The sequence below is a fragment of the Thermobia domestica genome, chromosome 8 (genome assembly GCF_964235325.1).
Source record: "Thermobia domestica chromosome 8, izTheDome1.hap1.1, whole genome shotgun sequence".
Taxonomy (NCBI): Eukaryota; Metazoa; Arthropoda; class Insecta; order Zygentoma; family Lepismatidae; genus Thermobia; species Thermobia domestica.
In genome coordinates, this window is record NC_137461.1 from 28239995 (window position 1) to 28266419 (window position 26425).

General features: G+C 37.6%; 1 protein-coding gene across 3 annotated transcripts in view; it reads left to right on the plus strand.

The window, feature by feature from the left end:
* LOC145692810 (uncharacterized) overlaps positions 1-26425 on the plus strand; it is a 170569-nt gene that overhangs the window by 24040 nt on the left and 120104 nt on the right. The window contains exon 1 of one of the 3 annotated variants that reach the window (XM_081768306.1): positions 17088-18003. The exons of 1 other annotated variant lie outside the window; for it this stretch is intronic. The gene's annotated coding sequence lies outside the window, so the exon portion shown is untranslated. Of the gene's footprint in view, positions 1-17087; positions 18004-26425 lie in introns of those variants that run through there. One more of the 3 variants, XM_081768304.1, reaches the window with a different exon arrangement.

Genomic DNA, 26425 nt, shown 5'->3' on the forward strand with positions numbered 1-26425 from the left:
GCAATAGCTGGAGATCCAGATATTGTATTAAATACATTGAAAATGATCAACACACAGGCAGCTACAATTGGTCTGCAACTAAATTTCTCGAAATGTGAAATCAGCTTTCTTGAAACTACAAATGAACAAAAGCACACACTGTTTTCGTCATACAACCAAGTAGCTCCAGGTATCCAATTAATGTCGCCATCAAACGCTTTCCTCCTTGGAGCTGCTCTCTCAGCTGAATCAAGAAGAACTCTATTAACTGAGAAGATTAACCAGTTGGACATGTATTTCTCACGTCTATCATCAATATCTGCTCATTCTGCCTTTTACTTACTAAGAACATCATTTTCCATCCCAAGATTATTATATTTCCTGCGATGTTCACCTTCATGGAAAGAAGAGGATTTACTAGAAAGATATGACAACAGTATAAAATCTGGTTTGGAGTCTATCCTAAATTGTGTCCTTGAGGATAGCACATGGCTTCAGGCATCTCTCCCAGTTAATCTTGGTGGATTAGGCATTCGAAGAGCCTTAGATTTGGCTATTCCCGCCTTCTTGGCATCATTCTACGGCTCTCAATGTCTAATAAAATCACTTCTCCAACAGAACAACAATCTCCACTGGGATTCTGAAGTTCATGATTGTTCGTCTACATGGTCATTGTTGGTGGGCTCCGATTTACCCGACCTCAGTTTCAGGGCTAAACAATCCACATGGGAAGAACCTATCATACAATCAAATTTTTCATTTTTACTACAGTCTTCCGACAACCCAGAGGACAAGGCCAGACTGATCGCTGCATCGTCCATTGAGGCAGGTGCTTGGCTCAAAGCTTTGCCCTCACGTCCTCTAGGCCTTCACCTGAATGATGAATCTTTTAGAATAGCAATTGCGTTAAGACTGGGAGCAGATATTTGCGAACCCCATAAATGCCAAGCGTGCAAAAATCCTGTTGACAAAAAAGGACTACATGGTCTCTCCTGCATAAAAAGCACAGGTAGACATCCTCGACACTCGAGCTGCAACGACATCATTGTGAGAGCACTCATCTCCGCAGGTGTACCGGCAATAAGAGAGCCAAATGGCTGTAGTAGAACAGATGGAAAAAGACCAGATGGGATGTCCTTAATTCCTTGGAAGAAAGGTAAAGCCTTAATTTGGGACTTCACATGCACAGACACTTTTGCACCTTCCAACCTTCCTTTCTCTTCAATCCAGGCGGGCAATGCAGCAGGTCGGAAAGAGATAGAGAAAAGACGAAAATACAACAACCTTATGGAAAAATATCAATTCGTACCAGTTGCAGTTGAATCCGGTGGCTCGTGGGGAAGGGAAGGCCTAAACTTTATAAAGGAAGTAGGAAAACGCATCACACAGTTATCCGGTGATGAAAGGGCAACCAGCTTCCTAATTCAAAGAATAAGCATGGCGGTGCAGAGAGGTAATGTAGCTTCAATACTAGGAACCATACCTCCTGGTAAAGCACTGGAGGAGATTTTCTTACTTTAAAAACAAGAGTAATGTGTCCATATTGTTGTACACTAATTATTTTTCATTGTTATTTCGATGTATATTAATGTTTTAAAATTGGCTACCTAGCAAAACTTTTTTTTTTTTTTTTTTTGGGAAAATATGTTTGAGACAAATCAAATATTAAGGGATATAATGATGCTAAAAAGAAGAAAATATCTACTTAAAAAATCATGAATACCTACTCATAGATGTTTAACCAATGTTTGTATAATAATTAAATCAAATATTCATGTATAATATAAATAAATCAGTACATTTTAAATGGTGGTTCCGCCCAGGATCGAACCGGGGACCTTATTTGTGTATCAAGCAAATTAACCCTAAAGTTTTTGAATTAATGGATGTGAAAAATGGTAAACTTTTATGATGGTATGATGGTTCATTATCCGGAATTTCTGGCATATTATGATAACCTAACCCTACAGCAGATGAGCCAGCTGTTATTCTCTGTGTTAGTCGAACATTGAAGAACGCAGAGAAGGGATATACAACTACAGAAATCGAATTACTTGCTCTACGCTTCGCACTTCAAAAATTTGCTCCATACATCAGTGGATGCCATTTTACAGTTATAACGGATCATATTTCGTTACGTCATTCAGAACGGTACAAGGATATGATAGCCGATTATTAAGATGATCCTTAGAACTTCAATCCTGATTTTGATGTACAACACATCAAAGGAGTTGACAATGGTCCAGTGGATACATTATCGAGACTGTTTCCAGATGATAATCATCGAAATTATCAATAAATGCCTTCAACATTTTACAGGATGAGATAGCCAAAATATCTATTGAGGACTTGAAAGAACGCCAAAAGAATTATGAAGGTTATCCCATGATTATGTATCATTTAACTTCTTGCCTTCAGGATTGTGATTGTCCTCATAATTGGAATTCTCTGTACCAAATATCTAATGGTGTACTTTTGATTAAATATTTTAAATTTAAAAATCGAAAAAAGATTTGCATTCTCCCAACATTGGTGCCACGTATATTAAAAGCATATTGTGACGATTTTGGTCATTTTGGATATTTGAAAGTAAATTCAGTGATTAGTAAATCCTTTTATTGGAAATCACTCAGGACGCAAATCAAAAGTTATATCAATGATTGCGAGGAGTGTATGAGAATTAAGCATAACTATCAGTCTATATGAAAACCTATGCTGTCAATACTACCTGAAAAACCTCACTATTATTTCTGTAGACATATGGACCTCTTCCTAGAGCAGCTACAGGCGAAACATCTATTTACAGTTATGAATATCTTTACTAGATATTTAGTGGCATATCTTTTGCGCAGGGCGACTTGGGCAATTGTGGTCCACTTTGTGACAATGGTGCATAGTTTCGCAGTAATGTATTTATTCGTGCGATGAATAATGCTAACATTAAGGTGCATTTTGTTACTCCACACCATCCAAGTAGTTGTTGAAAATGTACATCGAAATCTTGGCATGTTATTTAAACACTGTTGTTGTAACAAACACAACGATTGGATTAAGTGTAACAGAAATTACTTACTTTTTAAATTATTTAGTTTCGGCTACATTGGGTGTCGCTCCGGCGAATATTCATAATGGAACATACTTCATAAAGCCAATAGAACATTTTGGCATTAAACTTAGCGAAAATGACGAAACGGACAATTCACATCTTGTAAATATGGTACGTCTTCGTAGGAAAAAATTTCTACGAAATCACAAGATAGAACAACAGTCAGGTAAATCTAGAATTCAAACAAATGATCTAGTTTTTGTGAGATTACTTCCTCAAAGTGATGCGTCATTAAAAGGATTTATGTTTTGTGTTTTATATGTAGGACCTTATTTGTGTATCAAAAAAATTAACTCTATTAATGTTTTTGAATTAATGGATGTGAAAATGGTACTTTGGGGTTTACGTAATATTGACGAATTGAAAATATAGCATCCGTGAAAACACTAAAAATAAATGGATACAGTTAGTTAAGGCATTAGTTCCTTCAGAAGTTTTTATTTAAGATTAACATAGATAACATTGAATTTTCAGATTGATTCTTAATATATTTTCTTTATTTGTATTATTTCTTGTTATATTGATTATTTATTTCATTTTGTGTATTGTTATAATTTCTTTGTAATTCGTACTTCTGAGTTCTATGCTATTTACATCTATGCATTGATACACATATTGTTTATCAAAGCTATGTTAATTATGCCCAAATAGAAGAAATAGGTTATATAATATGTTAACATATACCGAGTTCATTCGTCAATGAGCTCCCGTAATGTTGATTTAAAGAATCTATTTTTGGACCTAAATAATTAATAAATTCATCATATTTTTTGAATAGTCCTCTTCGTCGATAATTTTATGCAATTAAAATGGAATTAATTTTTAAATGAATATAAGAATGAGATAAAATGAAATTAATATATATGTATTGTAATTTATATATACGAGGGCTATTCGAAAAGGTAACCTTATATGTAAAATTACGTAACTGTCAAAAGATTCTTTCTTAAATTGTAACCATTTTAAGAAGTTCTCGGCAGGAGCCATATATACAACGATATTGTATATCTAGTTTGTAATATCTTGGTTTTGGGCAATGGTGCATAAAAATACACAATCTGTCGTGTAAAAGAAGAAAATATCTGTGTTGTTGATTCTAAATAGAAAAAAATAACATTTAATCTTAGTAACTGAAGATTTATGTTGATTTTATGTGTATAATCGTTACATTTAATTACCTTAACATCAGATAGTTGCTTGTTTAAAACGTTGCCATGACAACCGAAAAAGAAAAGTATAATTAATGGAGTTTGGAGAATAAAGGTAATAGTGATATAAGTTGTCGTGCCTGCTTTAATGTGATTTGATCGTTTTTATATATTTTAAGAATTACACGGACTGTGGGCTGGAATGTAACGTAAAATACATGTATAATATAAATAAATCAGTACATTTTAAATGGTGGTTCCAATATACGTTACACTATTCAGTACGCACTAGTATATATATTCCGTTTTACTGACTTCATTAAAAAAAAATACGGGTATTTTCGCAGAAGGCAACGTTTGTCCTCTGGTTTTGTATTTTTAATATAGCCATAATAAGGAAAGAATATGCATGGAAGTCGCACTTAGGCTGATTTATTTGATAACATCTCGGTTTTCACGGTAGTATCACATGACATTATCAGTAAGAATGCCAGGAAGTTAGTGGAGTATTCAAAATAAAAGAGGGTATGCAACCAGAATAATGATTTTTTCTACACAAAGTCAAAGAAGACAATATTTTTACGCCCAGGGGTGTGTAAGGAAATTTGGGCGAGTGTTAGGGGTGTTGGGGTGGGCAGAATACTCCCTGGACATATCATTTTTACAACAGAAGTTGTAAATGTAAAAATATAAAGAAACTGCTGCAGCATTAAATTCAGAAAATATTTCCTTATGCTCGGAAACTTGATATAAACTATTCATTTACTTGTTAGGGAAAGAAGTTACAAACTATTCATTTACTTGTTAGGGAGTGCCAACCCTCCCTTGTGGAGTCCATGGCTGTACCTGTATTGCAATATGTTGTTGTGTGTAGTGGTCGAAGTGAGACGGTATGCGGTGGTATGCCATACCGCCTCTGGTTTTTCAGTGATGAAGGCATACCGTCTCTGGTTTTTCAATTATTGAAACATACCATCACTGGAAATTAGATGCTAAATACCTTTAATAAATCCATTTTTATACACAGTAATTGACGAATAGCTTCGCACATAAAAGGTTTTTTTTTTTCTTATCTAGAAATAATTTCTAAGTTTACAACACAGACCTTATCTTTTTCCTACCTTTTGTTTTTAAAATCACGTGTCTTCAAAGTAGTTCACCAAGTTTATATTTTGATGTGCCATATTAAATCATTTCTTTTTTATGTGTATGTATGTATGTGTGTCTTCTTGTCGTAATGCATATAAGTATAAATGCCATGTTTTGAGCATGGGCGGATTTAGAGGTTGTCTGCTGTAGGGAGGACCTTCCGGGGTTTGCAATACCGTACAGTCGAGTGGGAGGATCGAGAGTTCTTCGTCGGGAATTTGTTAATATCCTCATTCGGTTTTTCAGCATTTTCCTGCATAATTTTCTATAATACAACGTAAGAGGACATTTATATATATATATATATATATATATATATATATATATATATATATATATATATTTTAGAAAATTGTTGGCGGAGGATCAAAGTCTCTCCATATCCCCCTCCCCCGTTACTACAGAGAACCTCTGCAATGGTTTTCAGTCATTATGTAAATAGAAATGCACTCTTTTAGGCAACATACCCTCACTGTATTTCAACATTTAGATAGTCGGTATGTCGAATCAAAATCGTAATAAAACATATCGCCTCTGATTTTTTTTTCCACTTCGAACACTGGTTGTGTGTACTTGACAACCGAGAGTACCAGAGCCATCCTAACGGTACCATAGTTGTTTGGTTGGAGGCTCACAAGCATTGGAGGCCCCGCGAACAGAATGGCATGTATTAGGAGCAAAATTTAGCAATAGGGACCACAACATACTTGTTTGCTCTAGGACTTAATATGCTGTTGAAACAACACTGAAGAGTAGATTTGACTGGAGACTGGACAGTAGAGTAGACAGCACTAGCGCGGGGCCCGATTTTTTCAGTTCCTCCGATGTGAAAAGTTCGAAAAACAGAGGTGAAACTGATGAGGCTGAAGGAAATGCCAGAATGCGCCTAAGGCTGCTAGCATTAACTTCAAATTCGGAAGACAGATATTTTTTAGAAATGTTTGAAGTGCGGATATTAGCAAATACAGTAATGCGATAGAAGTAAACAAACCTTGGAAGTGAATGAAGTGTTGATAAGGGGGGGGGGGGATAAAAATAATAACCTCGGAAGTGATATTGTATAGTATTAGGAACCGAAATGTGCTGCACGTGCTCATTTATGCTCGGGCTTACAATCCTCAGTGTGGCAAGCGCTCACACGGACTCACTGCCTTCACTAATTTAGTTTGTTCTCGGGCTCGCTAACGTCAAATGAGATCGTGCTTTGGCTCACTTCCCTAAACTGAGCGCGGGCTGACTACCCTCAACGAAGCTCGCAGTACTTTGACTCAATGGGGCTCGAATTCATTTGGGCTCACGCGCAATAATTTCGTTCAGCTTGGGCTCGTTACTTTTAGTGGGGCTTGGGAGCACTCTGGATTGCTCTAATTAATTTGTTCACACTCACTCAGGCACGCGCTCGCAATTTTGCTCATTTCCTTTAACTGGACTCGGGCTCATTACCCTAAACGTAAATCGCGCTAACTATCACTTGTGCTCATTTGGAAATGAAATGAAATGAAATCTTTAACGTCCCACAGTTATGCCGATTAGGCTAAAGGAGACGGTGATAATGAGAAATGAGTGAAATGGTGGATTGAAGAAAGTGGGAGGAAACGAGAGAATCCGGAGAAAACCCACGAGCACGGTGTTTATCCACCACTGGTTTTCAAGCTTCTCAGAGGGATAAAACAAATGTTCTGGGAGCATACCTAGTAAAAGTGTAAGGTCGTAACGCATATATAACCTGTAGTACGTCAGGAGGGGTAAAATAGGCATGTATTGAAGCTGACAAACAGTGGTGATGCAAATGGGAGACCATCTGAGTTCAAAAGATGCCAGATTGTGGGGGTACCATTGTATACAGGATGATGGCATATAAAAATCATGGCGAAGCATCAGCGAAAAATAATAGTGGACGAAAGAGATAGGGCCGTTATGTGGATATATCACTCCATAGGAGTATAAAGTTAGGTCCTTCAGGAAAAGTAAGAAATTTACCATTTCTAATGTACTCTCATATTTCAAAATATTTGTAGGCGATGAATCATAATTTTGTAAGACATTTTTACAACACTGTTAATGTCGCTGATGCGCTCAGTGGAGTGTCATCATTGACATGAAAAATAGTTCGCGCAAAATGTTTGTTCATTCATTCTGGATATTGAATTTTCATCCACATCATTTTCCTCTGGCCTCGTTGTTTCAGTGGTAGATTACTTACTTGTGGTAGGTGGAGTCATCCCAGCTCGCGCTGTCTGGGCTTTGTGGTGGATAAACACCATGTGCGTGGATTTTCTCACGGTTCCCCAATTTTCTCCTATTTTCTTCATTCTGTCATTATTACCTATCCCATCATTAATGCCTGCCATAGTCTCGAATCATATCGTGGGACGTTAAGCTAAAAAAAAAAAAAAAAAAAAAAAGCAATTGCACCTTAAGTTACTTTCGAGGGAACGGTTAACGATGACAAAATTGTAACCAAGGATCATAGAACGAATGCGACAGTAGTGACTGCGAATCACAATCAGCACACTAGGGGCACGGTGACTGAGTGGTAGAGCGTTCACCCCCCGGTGCTTGGGGTGGTTCGATCCCAGCTCTCGCCGTGTGCAAGGTGCGAAATCGTTTGAAAATGGTGGGGGGGGAGAAGTTCAGTGATCCACATTAATGCCTGGCTGTGCTTCACACATGAAGTGGCTGCTCCAAAAAGTTGAAGTACTCATGGATGATGATGATGATGATGATGATGATGATGATTATTATTATTATTATTATTATTATTATTATTATTATTATTATTATTATTATTATTATTATTATTATTATTAGCACCGTATATTGATAGTAATACTACTAATAATAAATGTCCAAACTAGTGGTCATTGTAATTTAAAATGGTCTTAATAATGGTATTTTATTTATTCATTTAACCTAAATTGGTACACTTATCTACTGCATTTAATATATACTTCGGTGCGTATGGTCCAGGGTTAGACTCCCGTGGGATCATAGTTCCGTTGTGTTTACCATCATATTGAAGACTGCATTCACGAAAATAGCGGTATAAGATCTAGAAGTCAGAAATAATAGCACCTGAGAACTGATGTCCTAACCAAGCATTAGATCTACTAAGTTGAAATGTTCCAATTGGCCAACCATAGATCCCCACGAACTGTAGAGTCAGAGTATAGTTTTTTTTATTATTATTATTATATTTGTGAAATTCCCGTTTCTTCGCTAAGTTTTTAGTGTTTCAGTTTGGTCGCTCAGATATCAGCTCATTTTTGTATCTGTATTGTATTATTAGGAAGAATATGTTATTATAAATAACAGATATGATTTCAATGCAAATACTTGAAAGCACAACGAAAAGCCGCGCTGCGTCAGTGGTAGAGCGCTCACTTCAAGTGGGTGGGATTCCTGGCTGGATCCAGCTCGCGCCAAATTCTACTTGTGGTGTACAAACACTGTGTGTTGAGGTTTTCTCGGGGTCCTCCCGTTTCGTTTCACTTTCTTAATCTACTATTATCATCCATCTCATCATGACCGTCTTCTTTAGCTTTGGTGGATATTCGTAGGCATTTGCTTCCCACCTTCCCCTCTAGTCTAATATTAGTGTCCTTCCCTACAGATTTTGGTGAGGGGGAAATGCAAGCATAAAATTTTTGGTGGTGGGGAAATCCCCCCGTCCATCCCGGGATTTCGCACCGTGGCCGTGTGGACTTTGTGGTGGACAAACACCGTGCTCGTGGGTTATCTCGGGGTTCTCCTGTTTCCTCCCACTTTCTTCATTCCACTATTTCATTCATTTCTGATCATCACCGTCTCCTTTAGCCTAACCGGCATAATCGTGGGACGTAAAACTTAGATTTCATTTTCAGATATTCTTTAGAATCAGCACTCTGTTGCAATAATCGCTGTGCTCGTGGATATTCCGTCATCCTTCAAGTTCCTGCTGTGATCCTGAGTGGCACGGGACAGGTATCGAACATCTGAACATTCTAAAGAATTACCCGTGTACAGCCTTTCACATGCATTTTCATTAGCCAATCAACGTACTGGAATACAGATCGCGAAGTGAAAATTTGTCAGCAGCAATCTTCTCACATACACACATTTCATTAACAAAACTCCTTCCGATTCCGATCCGCTTCTTCACTTTTCTCTTTTTACGACTACATTTCTGTTTCCATACTGAGTAGGTGTCACAATGTTTATCGAACGTCTAACCTAACGTAAAAAGTCAATGATCAATAAAACTAGTAGTTTTGCAATACTATTGTTCTATCTTTAAATGTATAGGAAAAGCAGGAAAACAGTTTTCGTAACAGTAAGTTGCCATCACGTGAAGTACTATTGTTATAACTGAGCAACTTATTGTTTCGGTAATTTTGAAGTTTAAGAGGAAAAGGAAAACTGCAATATGGTAGGAGTGCCTTCGTTTCCAAGTGTACAAAATAAGGCAAAAGATTATATTTATTATGCTTTCCTATAGAATCAGTTTGGTGTAGAGCATATCATCATCATCATAGGTATTCTACCATTATTGGCAGGTTGCAACTGAGAAGCCTTCTATACTCTACGGTCTTCCTACTAACCTCTTCGTCTTCACGTATGATTTTTCTGCTTTGTTATCATCCATTAATTGTAGTCTCCTTCGCCCCCTTCCCTCTCTTTCCTGCCACCATACCCTCTAACACGTCACTCATGATACAATAATAAGTTCCTTCGTAGCTAACGTCCCAACTAGTTTTTCTCTTCTTAATAATATCTAAAATTGTTCTTTTCTCCCCGATCATTTCTAACACTCTCTCATTCGTTTTCTGCTCGACCCAACTAATTTGCTCCATTCTTCTCCACATCCAGATTTTGAAAGCTTCCAGTCGTTTCTGATCATTTTTCCGTAGTGTCATGTTTCTGAACCATACAGTACAATACTCCACACGAAGCATTTTATGAGTCCTTTTCTCAACTCTTTATTCAAGGCATATAGTACCTACGAAAACCCTTAAGTGATGTCGTTCATTTAGGAGGTCCTAATTGCGACATAAATCAAAAGCCATCGTGTAATTTAGTCAAATTTTTCCTATAGTTTTCCATTAAATGTCAGAGATATAGCTGAGACCTGCTGCCTGACAAAAAATTTTCTGCATTCGTTCTCTCTCTCTCTCTCTCTCTCTCTCTCTCTCTCTCTCTCTTGTATAAGATCTTTAATTTTAAACAAAGGTGTTTGAAGGCGTAGCAACGTGAGATTACACAACGACAATGAAGTAAAAGGGTATTTTACTAATTGTTGTGTAATACCTGGCTTTGAGCAATAACCTTGGCCAAACATCTCTTCTTTCATATGCGCTGATGCTAAGAAAACATTGGGGCTCGAGGGGGGAAGAAGAAGCTCGGGGGATGTTCATGAAACGAAACGAGGCAGTATCTTCGTGACGAAATACGAGACGAGGCGTAGCTCTTCCAGTAGAAGCAGAGGCACTTTCCGAGACGAGACATCCCTTTTACGGCACAATTTCGGGGCAAGACACCTTCAACTAGGCAACTCTAGAGAAGTTAGTTACTGCAAATTGAAATAAGAGAGTGTGTAGATGTACCCTTGTTTATTTGTTACTATCCTTTATAGCACCGATGCTATATGAGACGCCGGCCTACAGTTTAATATATGCAATGATCAAAATAACAGAGAACCAATTTGCTTTCATTCCGGAACGATCGAGAACAGATGCACTATTTGCACTTCGAATGCTCATGGAAATGTACAGAGGGACTTCAAATGATTTACATTAACCTAGAGAAAGCGTATGATAGCGTGCCACGGGATTTTATTTTGTGAGAACTGATAAAATGTGTTCCGAACACACACATCTGTATAATTCTAGAATATCTTATGGAGATTTTTTATTACACTTTCATTTATATGTGAAGTATATGAAATACCATGGGCGTCTCTGGCGGGGGGTTGAGGGGGACGCGTCCCCCTAATATTTTGAAATACAGCATATTAAATATTTTATTCTAATTTAATTTATTTATTAACGACAGAATAACATATAAATAATAATAATTATTATATTTATTTGGAATATAATTTTCAGGCTGTGAAACGATTATAACAGAGTTCTTGATATACCTCAGGGGGCCCGTAAAGATAAACAGAAAGGTAAGAAATGGAATCGAAGATAATAAACAGGTGGGCTAGGTAGTACTCCTTTACAAGACTAGTAAGTAACGTATTACTCATAGGTGTTCATCAGTTTTGGCGAATCAGAGTATATTTTATTGTTTACGCAGTGCAACTTGTTTGATTTATTTTATTTTATTTAACAATCACCAGATACAGCTCAGAGGCAATTTTACACTGGATATCTAACGACAACAATGGAAAGTATTTTGGGAAGGTATCGGCCAGGGCCTGTTTAGTAGGTACCATCCCGGCATTTGCCTGGTAGGACTGAGGAAAACCCCAATCAGGATGGTCGGCACAGGGAATCGAACCCACGATCTACGACTTCAGCTACTTCGCTCGGTAAATATCCCTGTTAGCAAAGAAGTTACAACTATTTTTTTAAAAAAAAAGAAAAACATTGCTTAAAGGGCTCCGCCACGGATAATTTCAAGCCCTGCGAGCTCCGTCTTGTAAAGGTTAGGATGCCTCCCCCAAATTTTACATACCAGAGACGCCAGTGTGAAATACAGTACAACTATCGTATGTTACAAAGGTCCTTTAATCGTACAATCTATTGTAAGAAAGCAAGTTGGCAACTGGAAATGAGAATTTTTTTAAAAAATCTAACATTTCAATTCAATTCTTTTTAAACATTCGTTCAATAAAGCCGTTTGTTTATCTCTGGCACATGAACTTGATGTGCTATCCCAGTATTAACCTGAGCTCCTCCGTGGCTAAGCGGTTAGCGTACGCGCCTTTGGCGTGGGAGGCCCGGGTTCTATTCCCGGTGGGAGGTAATGTGGTTCGGATTCCACGTTAATCAGTAGGTCCACGTCTCATATAGCCTCGCTGCTGAACGAGACATTAAACTCAAAATCACCTCAATCCAGTATTAACCTGGTGTGAAATTAAAGAAATCATCAGTCAGGACGACTGGCTCAGGGATTTCAATTTGAGTGTAATAGGTGATTTTATTCCTATAAAATGATTCGGTGGAGTATTGTGCTACATTGGTGAGAAAGCTGGACATTACGTAAACATGAAAAACGACTGGAAGGTTTTGAAATGTGGGTGTGGAGAAGAATGAAGAAGAATTAGTTGGATCGAGTGGAAATCGAATGAGAGGGTGTTAGAAATGCTAGGTGAAAAAAGAACAATCATCAAGAAGAGGAAGAGAAACTGGTTGGAACATTGGCTAACAAGAAACTGTATAATGAAGGCCACGCTAAAAGGTATGGTGGCAGGAAAGAGAGGGAGGGGGCGAAGGAGACTACAATTATTGGACGATATCCAAACAGAGAAATTGTACGTGAAGACGCAGAGGTTAGCGAAAGACCGTGGAGCATGAAATCAAAAAAAGTGACAAGTGACCTGCCATAATGGCAGAATACCTATGATGACGTGGATATTATATAGAACTACCCACCTTTTTGTTACTTAGAAAATTGTCTACTTTTTTCTTTCTAGAAATCGAAATATAAAGGAGTATCAATGGTACAAAGTTTGTCCCACGAAACGCACACTATGGTGCTTCACGGATTCTCTTGTGCGTTTTATTTACTTTGTATTTTTTGTTATGTTCGGGTCAATGTCTCTTGATTACTCATCGTGACTAAGGGAAACTATGATCATCAGATGGGTGAAAATTGTAGCGTGACGAAAGTAGAAACACTGGCGTCTCTGGCATGTAAAATGGCGTCTCTGGCATGTAAAATGGCGTGTCTGGCATTTGAGGGAGGCGTCAAATAAAGAGATTTAAATGGTACCACCTTTTTTCATTATCTTCCATTTCATTTATTACCTTTCTGCTTACCTTCACGGATCCCCTGAGGTATATTAAGAACTGTTATAATTGTTTCACCGCCTAAATATATTACAAATAAATGTAATAATTATTATTTATATGTTATTCTGTCTTTGTAAATAAATTAAATTATAATATTGAATATTTTGTACTTCAAAATATTGGGGGGGACCCGTCCCCCTCGACCCCCTGCCAGAAACGTCCTTGGAGGGAAACGGTAGGACACCGAGAAAAACAATGCATGCAGTGTTTGTCTACCTCAAAGCCCACTTGGTGGGAGATGGGATCGAACCATGAACCTGTGTCAGAGGTGTACCACCGTGGCCTCACAAGAGACTTCCATAGTTTTATATGTAATAGAACATGAATGCTTAAATTGTACTTTAAGTACGAATATGGCTTTAAATATACTTACAAAATTAAATAAAACCCAATTTTGCCCAATAATATTAATTTAGTCAATAAAACTCACTGGGCTGTTATATTTTTTCAACTGAGTTTTCACAACCCTGACATACGTACAACAGTATTTTGATTTGATAATTTTGAGTTTATCGTCCCTTTCAGCAGCGAGGCTATATAAGACGTACACTTACTGATTAATGTGGGATCCAAACCACATGAGCTCCCGTCGGAAATCGAACCCGGGTCATGAAGGAGCTCCAACAATATTTTGAACACAGTGAAGAATTCGCTACGGGGAAATTTTGGACAGGGTTTTGTCCTAGGTGAGATTTCATCCCGCGAGATTTTTGCCCGGGAAGTTTTACTGTGAAAGTTTAGAAATCGCTTCAGTTGCAAGTTTGAAGAAATTTTATTATGCGTTCTCCTTTAACTTGTTCCTGCTTTTGTGTTTTAGTTTTTAAAAAAAATAGTTGTGTACATCTAACTGGTAAAAGAACTGGTTTTCTACGTTGACGAAAATTACTACTAATCTGAATATAGGGCAAGTGAGGAGTATGTGAGGAATAACAGAAGAGCACAGTGAAAGTGGGACATCATCAGGGATCTAGTCTTAGTCCATATATATATATATATATATATATATATATATATATATATATATATATATATATATATATATATATATATATATATATATATATATATATATATATTCGAGTTGTGATAGACGACGTTACAAAGGGAAGTTCAAGAGTTAGCACCTTGGAATAGGCTATTTGCGGACGACATGGTGCTGGTGAGTAAGACCAAGGCAGCGCTGCGAGGAAAAATTAATACCCGGAGATGAGCATTGGAGAGCCTTAAAATTAATAAAACCAAGCCAGAATATCTACATTACTAATTCAGCAGAAATTTAATCGAAAATGCCTCGAATGGACGAAGAAATTCAAGTACTTGAGATCTATACTAAAGGAAAATGCAGGAATAAAAGATGTAAATAACAGAATTAGCATAGTGGTTGGACAAAATGGACAAAAGTACCATAAGTAGTGTGTGACCGTAGGGTACCAATACGCCTTAAGAGTCTTCATCCCGGCGAAATTAAAATACCGCTAATTTTACAGTAAGTATGTGATGTCTTCAAATAGATAAAAGATAATTGAAATATGGAACAAGAGCGCCCTAGACAATATTATTTTGCGTCAGGTACCGTTATCACAAGTCACCTAGTGGCTTTCCGTTTCCAGCTGTTTAGGAACGCGAAAATAAATGCCGATTTTCAAAATGGCTCGAAATCGAAAGCAGATAACTGAGTCGTGATAACGGTTTCTCATGTAAAATATTATTGTCTAGGGCGCTCTTGTTCCACATTTCGATTATCTTTTATCTATTTGAAGATATCACATAATTACTGTAAAATTAGCGGTATTTTAATTTCGCCGGGATGAAGACTTCAGAGAAAAGTTAAGGAAACAGTGGTGAGACCTGACATATAGTGAGCGGGATGTTGGATGATGAGGAGAGAGGAACAGAAGCTACATGTTACGGAGATAAAGATGCCGCGGTGGATGTGTGGAATGACAGAATTAATAGTGAAGTGATTTGAGGAACAGTAAAAGTGAGGTTAGTAGAAGAAAGACCACTAGACATTATGTAAATGTCGATAGTTTGGGCATCGAAGACGACTTTTGGAATGCGCAGTTCACCAAGTGGATACTATAGAACTGATTGGAAAACGAGCGCGAGGCGGACCAAAGAAGAAACGGGAATTGGCGTTAAAAACGATATGGTTCATTGCAATGGATATGACAGAGGATAGAAGCTGGTAGAAGACAGCGATACGGAAAGCGGAGCCCAGCTAACTAGGAAAAAGATTTAACGTGTAAATTCGAACCACTGTAATAGTTCAAATTTCAATGGTTTCCTATGAGGAATCGAACCAGTACCACATTTACCAGATGCGCTATTTACACAGTAGACTAGCGGGGAGGTTTCTTAGATGTAGGGTTGGTTGGTATTATAGAATAAGATTCTTCTGTCAATTCCACTGAGAACTACTTTGGAGACCGCGGTGGCTCAGTGGTGGAGCGTTCACCTCTGGTGCATGAGGTCCTTGGTTCGATCCCAGCTCGCGCCAAGTGAGCTTTGTGGTGGGCAAATACCGTGCACGTGGGTTCTCACTTTCTTCATTCCACCGTCTCCTTGAGCCTAGCCGGCATAACCGTGGGACATAAAATTTCATCTTTTTACTGAGAACTGAAACTCTCGGAACGAAAAAACGTGGGAGCATTTTAACGTAGGCACTAATAAACCGAAAATAATGTTAACCAGTATACCATTGAAGCTGGAAGAATGTGTGTCCATCAATAAAAATTCTGGAAGAAAGAAAACAGCTGTTTGTGAAAATTAATTCACAATTCATAACTTACAATAGATAACAGAAAAGTACTGTTTTCAAACTGAGAATGCAGCTGACTAAACACTTTTTAATACTTAGAAAAAAATGTTTTGAAGAAAAAGAAACATACAAATGACATTGAAACAATAGGAGGGGAACGTAGTCCCCTCAATTACAATATGGGAGATTTTTTCTTTTTGTTTAACGTCCCACCTTTATGCCCTGTAGGCTAAAGGGGGCGGATGATTAGCGAAAGCGAATTATAGTGAAATTATTTTTTAGTGCTGCTATCGGGAATTGAATTGAACCCGGGACCACCTGCACCACAGGCAGACACGCCAACCACTAGACCAGCAGAGGCAATCTGTTGAGATTCCATGTTCCGGCGCGCTGACTATCATAGGTACATCATGAGTTTTCTATAAACTTTCAAAAATATATAAACAATAGCTTAAATTATTTTTGTCACTCGAAAAACTTGCCCCAACCCCGAGCTAATCCGCCACTGGCCTATACTTTCTTTTATTTACCGTTTCCTATCATTTAAGAGCCATTTTTTATATAGCTTTAGCAATGAAAAATATGAAGTCAGGGCCTTGTATGTTCAGAACCATCCCAGCATTCATGTCGTTAGAACGGGGAAAAACTACTAAACTGGTCGGTCGGACGATGGTTTTTGGTCTGTAGCCCCTATTAATAACGAAGCAAGAACGCTATCCGCTCAATAATACCCACTAATTGAAAAGGAGTCACCAACGGCTTGGTTCAAGTACTCTCTCGACATTCCGTTTATAAGGAATTGGCGTATACTGAGCGTTGGCTTGAACTTTCAGCCTGTTCGTTGCGAGTAAAATATCATACCGTGATGTTCAGCTTCATGCGTTATGAAGTGTATCTTCTATTTCATGTTCATGGCTTTCACTGCCCTCGAATGATATATTATTCCTTCATCCAATCCAATAAGAAGCACTGTGAATTTAAGAAAAAATAACTTTGAAAAACCAGTTTTGTAAGAAGTTTATTCCTCATAGTATTTTCAAAACAATCCAGCGATTAAAACTCTTGTTTATATGTGCTGTAATCTTCGTATGACAGCAGCTTGTTCCGTATAAGAATCATTCTGAGTTGGCATGAATCCTGAAATATAAGTTGGATGAATGGATCTCTTGTTTCTTTAAGACTTTTGTTCCCGTCACAGACCTAGAAGGTTGAACGTGTGATTATACCTTACTTCAATATTGCCCGATACACGAATGCGGTGGTAGAGCTGAAACCACTTGCTGCGAGAGGGAGCGGATGTAGATAACAAGTGAAAAGCGCGAGTGAGCTAGCGTCTGCTCTGCAGCCTGGCAAATCCACAGCAAAAGCTGGTGGGGACAATGAACTGCTTTTAAGTTACATTACAAAAGATATTATTGTTCCTTTTTTTTTTTTTTAAATATATATACATGTTTCTAGTGACCTAATGTATTTTATAAATCTTAGAAAAGTTTAATGCGTATGTTGTTTTACTGAGAAGCATTAAATACACGCTTTACAATGATCAAATCGTATCATTGAAAATACTTTTTTCCCGCGCCTTTGATATAGTAGGTGAGCGAAAAGAGTGATGGGTGAAAATTGTTTTCGAACATTGAAACTTGAGTATTGATGTGTCCGTTTGTGCGCATGGAAATTATTGTATAGTGCTCAAGTGATGTGCATAGTGAATTGCTTTATTATTTGTGTATTTTTATTCGTTAATGCCTTTATAAATGGTGCTTGTATTCCGTGAAACGTGGTGGTGAACAAAGAGACCATGAGGAAGAAGAAAGGAATCGTAACCTGAATTACAGTACATCGTGAATGAAAGATCAGCTGGTATGTGAATCATATTATAACAACGGGAATTACTTGTGTCTTTATTTGTATGTGTATACACATTTTGTATTGAAGTTGAATTATGATTTATAAAGTAGGAATATTAATAGAATTCCATGTTCCTTTTATTTCATGTGTTTGTCATTCAATTGTATAAGTATGTAGGGACGTGGAGATAGGATTCGACGAATTACTGAGCTCTTCCTAACTTTGTATATACGAACAGTACCATTTATATATTAAAAACATCATTCACCAATAATGTAGTTGAACATCGGAACTGCAGCAAATGAATATTGACGTAAAGGAGACATTGAACATATCTTTTACACTTGAGACCAGTATTGTGCGTTTAAGCACAAATGGCAGACATTTTAGTTACTTGTATCAGTCGTATACTCACACAATCTAATGTTCAGAAGGCTGCATAATTGAAATATACTAGGTTCAGTGTTATGACGCTTACATTGGAAGCTTTTCAGTTTTGCCTTAGTAAGGGTGATACTTTTTCTCTGGGCTAAGTTCCGATAAGCCCCTCCACGCCAAACCAATGTACGAAGGGAATGAAACCAAACCTAACCTGATTTAATCGAAGCTGGCTGGAGTTAATGGGATGAATACATTTTTTCTTGCCAATGGTAGTGACACTTTAGATTACTTTAACAGTGTACAGTAGAATTTGACATTGCAGTAAATAAGTAACCGTGCATTTCTCTTTTTTAAAAAATATTATATTGTTGGAAAGGAACTAATAGCATGTAAATGTGTTGTATGATGGGCCCACTAGTTTTTAAATTATAAGTCATTTAATGGTACACCTGTCACAAGTACAAATGTACATTTTATCCTGTGAAGATTGAGAATAGTCCAACGTAAATATGAAGATTTTACGAGTAATTTATCACTTCAGCGGAAGATTGTGCTTGTATGAATAAAATAACTAGTGTGACTGAAATAGGGCTCTCCATAAGGCAAGCACTGACTCGCAATATACATTTGTAATTTTTTAATTTTCCGTGACATCAAATAGCGTTTGCCTCTGTCTCTTCGTCGCCCTAACTGTGTTCGGTGCTCATATGTAAGTCCTTCGCTATCGGGCAAGCATAACTAGCAAAATGGAAACAGTAAATTTTCAGTCGTTAATATATCAGTTTTGCGAATAGAGCCCAATTTTGTAATCTTAACATGTATGCTGTGCTGTTCTTATTCTGTACTTTTTAACTTATAGGATATTTTGAAAAGAAGTTCCTTTCTTCTTACGTGCAAGGGAAGTATATTCAGTTCCTAGGTTTTGTAGTGGTTGTAAATTAGATTTTTTTTTTTTTTTTTTTTTTTTTTAAAGTAGAGTTGATGAATTGTATTGGCATCTCTATCTCGTGTTAGTGATGATGGATTTATTACTTGGGTATATCTTATTTATATTTGTCGTAAGATCTGTATACCTGCAATAGGTAGGCCTATAGTTTCAAGTTGCTCACGCGTACATACACCTAGAAGCCCACTGTAATTATTTATTTGTTTTGTTTATATCCTCTGCTATGCAGTGTTGGGCGATCTCACAATTGTGCCTTACAGTCGGAAGGAGATTGTGAAATAATTTGAATAACAAATAAGAGCCTTCATAAAGATTGAGATGAGCTAGGCCCCGGTCCCCTTGCTAAGCGTTAGGCCCTAAATCTCTTTGAACAGGCACAATTATCCTGCAGGTTGATACGTTTTTTTATTATATTTTTGTGAATTATTAATGAGGATTCTTTATTATTTAAGCCAAATTTTGGTGTGTCTTTAAGTTTCTTTCCAATCATGCACATAGCATATGAGATCTTCAGTGTTACTTGACAAAATATAGCTGAGCGAGCGAAGGGGGTTAGAAACTCCGCTCGTTGTTTTCTACTTTTTCTACCTGGACTCGTTGATTTATAGCTTTATCACAGTTTAGACAAAAACAAGATATTCGGTTCTGGAGTCATGAAATGAGTTGGGGGGGGGGGGGGGCATTCTAAATGCCATCGAAATTTTGTCCTGGATCTAGCCTACATTAATTTTACGAAGTTTTCAGGAAGCTAACATTAATATTTTATTTTTGTGCAAGGAAAAATTACCGGATGCGTCTTTAGGTTGCTACAAAATTTACCACTATCACGGGAGATAGGCCTATGTAGTTTTAATTTCTGTGATCAAATTACGTATCTTGAGATAGATTTTAAGATTGAGGTGTTTTCAATATTTTTTATTGATGGAGATTCTAATTTTTCTTGTTCTTGGTTTACTTTTTTAAAAGAACAAATTTATGCATTGGCTAAATTAGGCGGGGAATTACGTATATATAACTATTAGGCTCGGTTCGTCCTATTAGCACAAGTTTCCAATGTTAGAGTCAAATCATGTCATATATACATGATTTGCCTGTCACTTGCCAGTTGTTTTCATTGTGTTGCCGTTCCTCATTCTGTCGTTCTCTTTCATCATACGAATGTCTGGTTGGTACTGTGAAAGAACAGACTAGTCAAACGAATAGCGATTCTACGAGGGTACATCAATAAACTGCAATATTACATATAATGCTGTTTTACATACGTAGTCACTGCCCTTTTGCACCTTCCCTGTGTAGTCGCTTCTCCTACCGCATATATTTCTGTATTTCAAGAGAAGAAGAAATTTTATTTCATTTCTAAAGGAGTCAGAAATCACGTGAAACACATCGTACGGTTTACCTAGTAAGAAGAATGATTCAGCATTGCTTGAGTGAAGGAAGTGTATCATTAAGTAGAAAGCTTCGAGACGGGCAGTTGATTTGAGTATAATGCGTGTGTGCGTGTTGGACTCATTACACTTTTCATTTTTTTTTTTTTTCTGTAATGGAAAAGCTTTTCGAATTGTGGAAAAAGTATATCGTGACGAATAGAAAGATATTGTCAAGTGGAGGAGACGTATATATGGTTGCATCTTAATAAATTCAATTTTCTCTTGGTAATTGAATTGCTACATAGAACCCTTCAAACCTCATAGGTGAGGCTATAGTAATTTCAACACGTGTAACATGAGAAAATGGCACCGTCTTGATAAGAAATTTTGCTATTTGCCTGAAATGGAAGCGATGTTGCTGTTTGGTCAGGTCCCAAATTTCATTTGCTGTTGTTTTGACGAGGTCTTGTTCATTTTTTTTTTTTTTTTTTTCACGTATTACACATATATTTATATATTGATGTTGCCCCCGATTGAAATATGTAATGTCACACATGGTGGCAAAATATCCTCCAACCCAGAATTATTCATTCAAGAACACGTATCGTTTGTAATCTTTTCAATAGCAGCACCAGGAACTTGGATGAGAGGTGTGTGGCTGTCAGTAAGGACTTCATCAGCAAGTGTCCAGTTGCTCAGATTCTGAGCCAAACGAAAGGTTTTTACAAAAATGTGTATATGTGATTCACACGTCGTTCGAAATAATTAGTGTAATGGGTAATAACAATTACCGGATGCTGTGTAAAATCATCTGCCTGGCCAAATATATGTAGTAGAATTTTCATGCCTTGCTGAGTTGTGATGAGATAATGTAAGTCGTCACTATGGTATGTTTGGAAGCATTCAGCATAAGTGGCAGGTATGATATTTGAATAATGAACCCTAACGTTCCACTTAAAGTGGTATAGGAGTTCCAGTGAGTTGCAGTACCAAGTCTTTCATAACCTCCATGCTCTATGATATTTTGCTTGAACATAGAAAAATTGGATGCAGTAATCTTTATCATCAGCTTGTAACCCATTGGCATCGAGAATCTGAACTCAGGTGCCAAAGAATTAGAGACAGCAGCACAGAGACTGTTGATAGCATCTACTCATGTAGTAAAGTGTTAATTAAAAACAACTTTTTATCTGTGTCTGAGTGATAATAGTCCAGCAATGTACCATGGGAGTGATTAATTATCATTTCACCATGGGCAAATGAACGGAAAAGCGAATGACCAGTGCTGTAGGATAACAATTAGAATGATACACCAAGAATACTTGGAGACAGCCATCAGCGTGGTACTGAATGCAACTGCGTAGTGAAGGCGAATTTAAGACAGATAACAGAATTAAACGCGATTCTTGCTGAATCCATCTACCAAGACATATTATATTCTTTTGGAAGTCTCATAACTATAGACACACACGGGTGCTAATGCTAACATTCCCAGATTCTTGTACGAGTCTCATTCTGGCCAGAGAAGAGCAATATTGGGGATCTGGTACCGTGTTATCTAGTCTGACGAATCACGTTATCTACTTGTCGACCAATTGCTATGTCCGTTTGTCCAGACAGCACAAAACCATTGGTCTGTTGTGTCAGCAAAGATTAATCAAGGTGACAATGCCTCTAATGACGTGGAATGTATTCGCTAGGAGGTAACAGGATTTTTTTTTTTTTTTTTTTTAGTAAGGTTATGAATTTACGAGGAGAATCAAAAAAGTAATTACGTAAGTTTCTCTCAGCAGAACAAATCTATTCACAAATGCAGAGAATACATTTTAAGGAGTATATTTGTTTTTTTTATTGACCTCTCCACGAGATGGAAGGTGTGAGTATGCACGTTGGTCACGCAGAACGACAGTTGTTTCAAAATGACACATCAGCTCAAGATGTTTAAGTCGGTGGAGCTGCGGAATGTGATCAGGTTTCTATGGTCAAGAGGGCAGAACCACAGGAAATTCTTGTAAGTTGTGTGCAAGGTATAGTAACAAATGCATGCCATTCACAAACGTGTGTAACTGGTACAAGAGAGAGGAACTGTCTTCTAGGACAGCCAAGGTGTGATTCTTGCTTATTCGTTCCACGAAATCTTCGGAGTAAGTCTTCATTGTGCACGATAATGTACGTTCTCACGCTGCTTCAAGTATTGCATAAGTCTTTCGGCTTCGAATTGGAAAATTTTGGTGCATCTATTATAAATTCCAGACCTGACGCCGTCATTCCCACGTTTGCGGACTAGTAAGGGAACACCATTCCGGCCGTTGCTTCTTCAGCAGTGCGTCAGTGGGTTAGCGCTCAGCCAAATAAATTCTCTCATACGGAAATTCGGTGCCACATTGGCACATACGAGCATACCCCATTATCAGTAGCTGCTATGTACAAAAGTAAAGGAATATCTCCTGTTTGAAGGGTATATTTCAGTTTACGAATACACTGCTGTGGAAAACTTACTCAAATGCATCTTGATTTTCCGTCGTACGTTGTCGGAGATGACGCACATAAATTGATTGACTCACTACGCTTTTCTGTTTGGTATATTTTCTGGCCGGGATTTCTATTAGGATTCCTGTAAGGCACAGGTGACACTACAGGAATATCCGACTGTTTCAGGTACTCCCTTGATGCTCTGGTTTAAATACCAGTATGTATATATAGGAATCGTACTGAATATATATTGCACAAATACAATATATATTGTGCAAACGCCACTGAATGACATATGCAACCAACTTTATGGACAACTGTTATACGTGCCTGAATTAAAATACCTGCGCAAGGCCAGCGAAATTTTACAGATTCTTTACCACGTGGAGTAATTCCGTTATCCGGGCTTAGATAGTTATACTTATGGTGGTGTCTAGTTTTATTCGCACTTCTTGTGTTCAGAGTAATTTGTATGGCCTGACTTCTAGTTTCAAGCATTCGGTGACTTGCACAATTGAACGTGTGAAAGTTAGAAGCATCTTTGAGCTTGGTTTTCGTGGAACTACTGATTGAATTCTTGTATGGTTCTTTCCTTTTTCTATAGAAATGTGATAAAATGTCTCTTCATATACTCGAACCAAGTGACTTTGAATCGGACCGTCGCTGTTGGTTGTTTGAATACATCCTGTTCTTGCGACGCCTTTCTAATTGAAGGTAGTTGATGATAATCTCACTTCGGTGAATATTATCTGGGTATGGAAGTCTCTCACATAATATATGAGGTTTCTCCTGGCTATATATGATTAGCACACGCGGAGACCAAGGGTTTACGTGATTCAGATCCACGGTAAGCTGTAGATCTGCATCTAGTGTTGAAAAAAACAAAATGAACTTAACCAGTCCCACATAGCATCTCAAAAATCGAAGAAAGAAAAAAATAAAATATATACTTTATCAGAAATATGTTTTAAAAAGCTTACCGGAATAATATGGCGTTGGACAATTATTCACCCGTGAACAGCTCTGATGCGTCATGGAATGGAGTCATAGAGGTCGTGAATGATAACAAGTGGAAAATCACACCTTTTCTAGTGCAGTGTATCATTAAGTTCCATGAGTGAGGATGGAGGCGGAATATGTGTCGGTTTCGTGTCTCCAAAACGGACAACATTGCGTGAAACATTGGACCATAGGATGCTCATTCTCTTAAACTGGTAACATAATCACGGGCAGTGACGCGACTGGTAAACGCAAGCATGGAACCACTGAAAACCAGGTTATGGCGGCGTGCAACACATTGCCGCCGCCATGTTTACGGTTTGGCGGAGACGCACGCTACTATTATACACATCTTCGGGCGTACCCCACACAACCATTAATTGAAATAGGTGATTGATGAGAACCGACCCTGTAACACGTTTCCAGTCATAAGTGATATGCGCGTTCGCGGCATGACTTCGTGCTAAAGCATTATGATACCTTATAGCGATTTTGCCAATATGGAACCCGATCCTGTATGTATAAATCTGAGAGTCGCGGTGCTTGTGGATAGAGGCTGTGGGAGTTGCTGCTTGAGTTCCTTCGTCACTTGCGCAGCAGTCGTACTACAGTTCTGGGTGACAAATTGCTTTAGTGCTTGGCGGGGCTTGTCACTGAGAGATGGCTTTTAACCACTGTTTCTCTTCGCCCTGTGGTTTTGCCATGAGTTTTATAAGCCGTCATCACTTTGAATATGGTCCCTCGCGGCACACACAATACATTTACCACTTTTGTTACTTTCGCACTACATAACCAAGTGCCAACAGTTTACCATGCGTGGAAATAAGATATATTGCTCATTTTACACTATCGCCTTGTGCTCAGTTCACAACACTCTACTGTTCTACTGCTCCTCACGTAGTAAGGAATTTGTCCAGCCACTACCACCACGGCATTGCGGTCGCCGTCTGAACATTGCCAACCGAGACATTCGCTTTTTTCAACTTGAGGTGTTGCAATGAAATTGATAAATATCTGCATCTAATTATATGTAACCAGTGGCGGCTCTCACAGGAAGCCACATCTGAAATAAAAAAGGAAACATTGGTTTAAAATAAGGGATGAAACTTTTCTGATAGTACCTTACCTAATTTTTGTATATAAGGATTAATACATTACAGCTCTGTTCCTTTCGTTTGAAGCAATGAACGATTATTTTCTACAAGGACTTCGCTTAAGGGACGTCACTGCTAGTGACTAAAACAATGAACCCGTCATAATTGGTTCTAATCACCAATCCTTTGAAACTAGAGCGTCATGGTGCTGTGTATATATATAATTACGAGAACGTAAGCAGCATTTTCACTTAGAAATATTAGTTCTTGAAGCAAATATTTGTTATTGAAAGCTCTTTTCTGAAAAATTCTGGCAAATGATTTTATTTCAAAGGAAATCATTTTCAGTAGACTTAGGCCTACTGTTTAAGCTTGAAAATAAGGAACCAAATTACAAAGTAGGCCTAATATTAGCTTGTCGCGTTATCCTCCATCGTAACTTCATTAAGGCTGCACACTGTCGATACATTGGTGTCGATACATTTTTTTTTTTAAGAGAGGTGACATCATAGTAATAATTTTAATGTACATAACTTGATAGGTTGAAAGCATTGGCAGAAATAACGGGCGTGCAATGCCGAGGCCGCGGGGTGGGGTGGGGGTCACGGCAAGAGGTAGCTCATTAAGTTTCGATTTGTTTTATGATATTAAGGTCTACTTTTCAGATTTTACATTTCACGCTTTTTTTTTCTCTATTATTGTGTAGTCTTCTAATATTTTCAGATTAGTGCCCAAAAAGTTATTTAATTTACCGCAAACAGAATATATAGACCAGCGTTTCCCAACCTTTTTCAACTTGCGGCACACTGTGGGTATAACTTGAATTCTCTCGGCACACTCAGATATTATTTGTATATATATATATAACACCGTGGTATTTTTTCTGTGATTACTGATTTCCTCCTCACAGAGAAGAAAGCTCAATTACTGGTTCTTCCCCGTGGTAAATCACTATGCTTATTTTTCATTCTAATTTAAAAATAGAAAACAATTGCAATGAAATATTGGACTCAGGTTTTTACAACTAAGCTTTCTTTTTCGAAAACTGTATACAACCTTTCACTAAGAAGAAAGATCACTAAATAACTAACGAACAAACAAATCTCTTTTAGTTTTAAAACAAATGTAGGTAATCTGTATGCATGTTTGCTTTGTCGAAGGGATTGAATGAT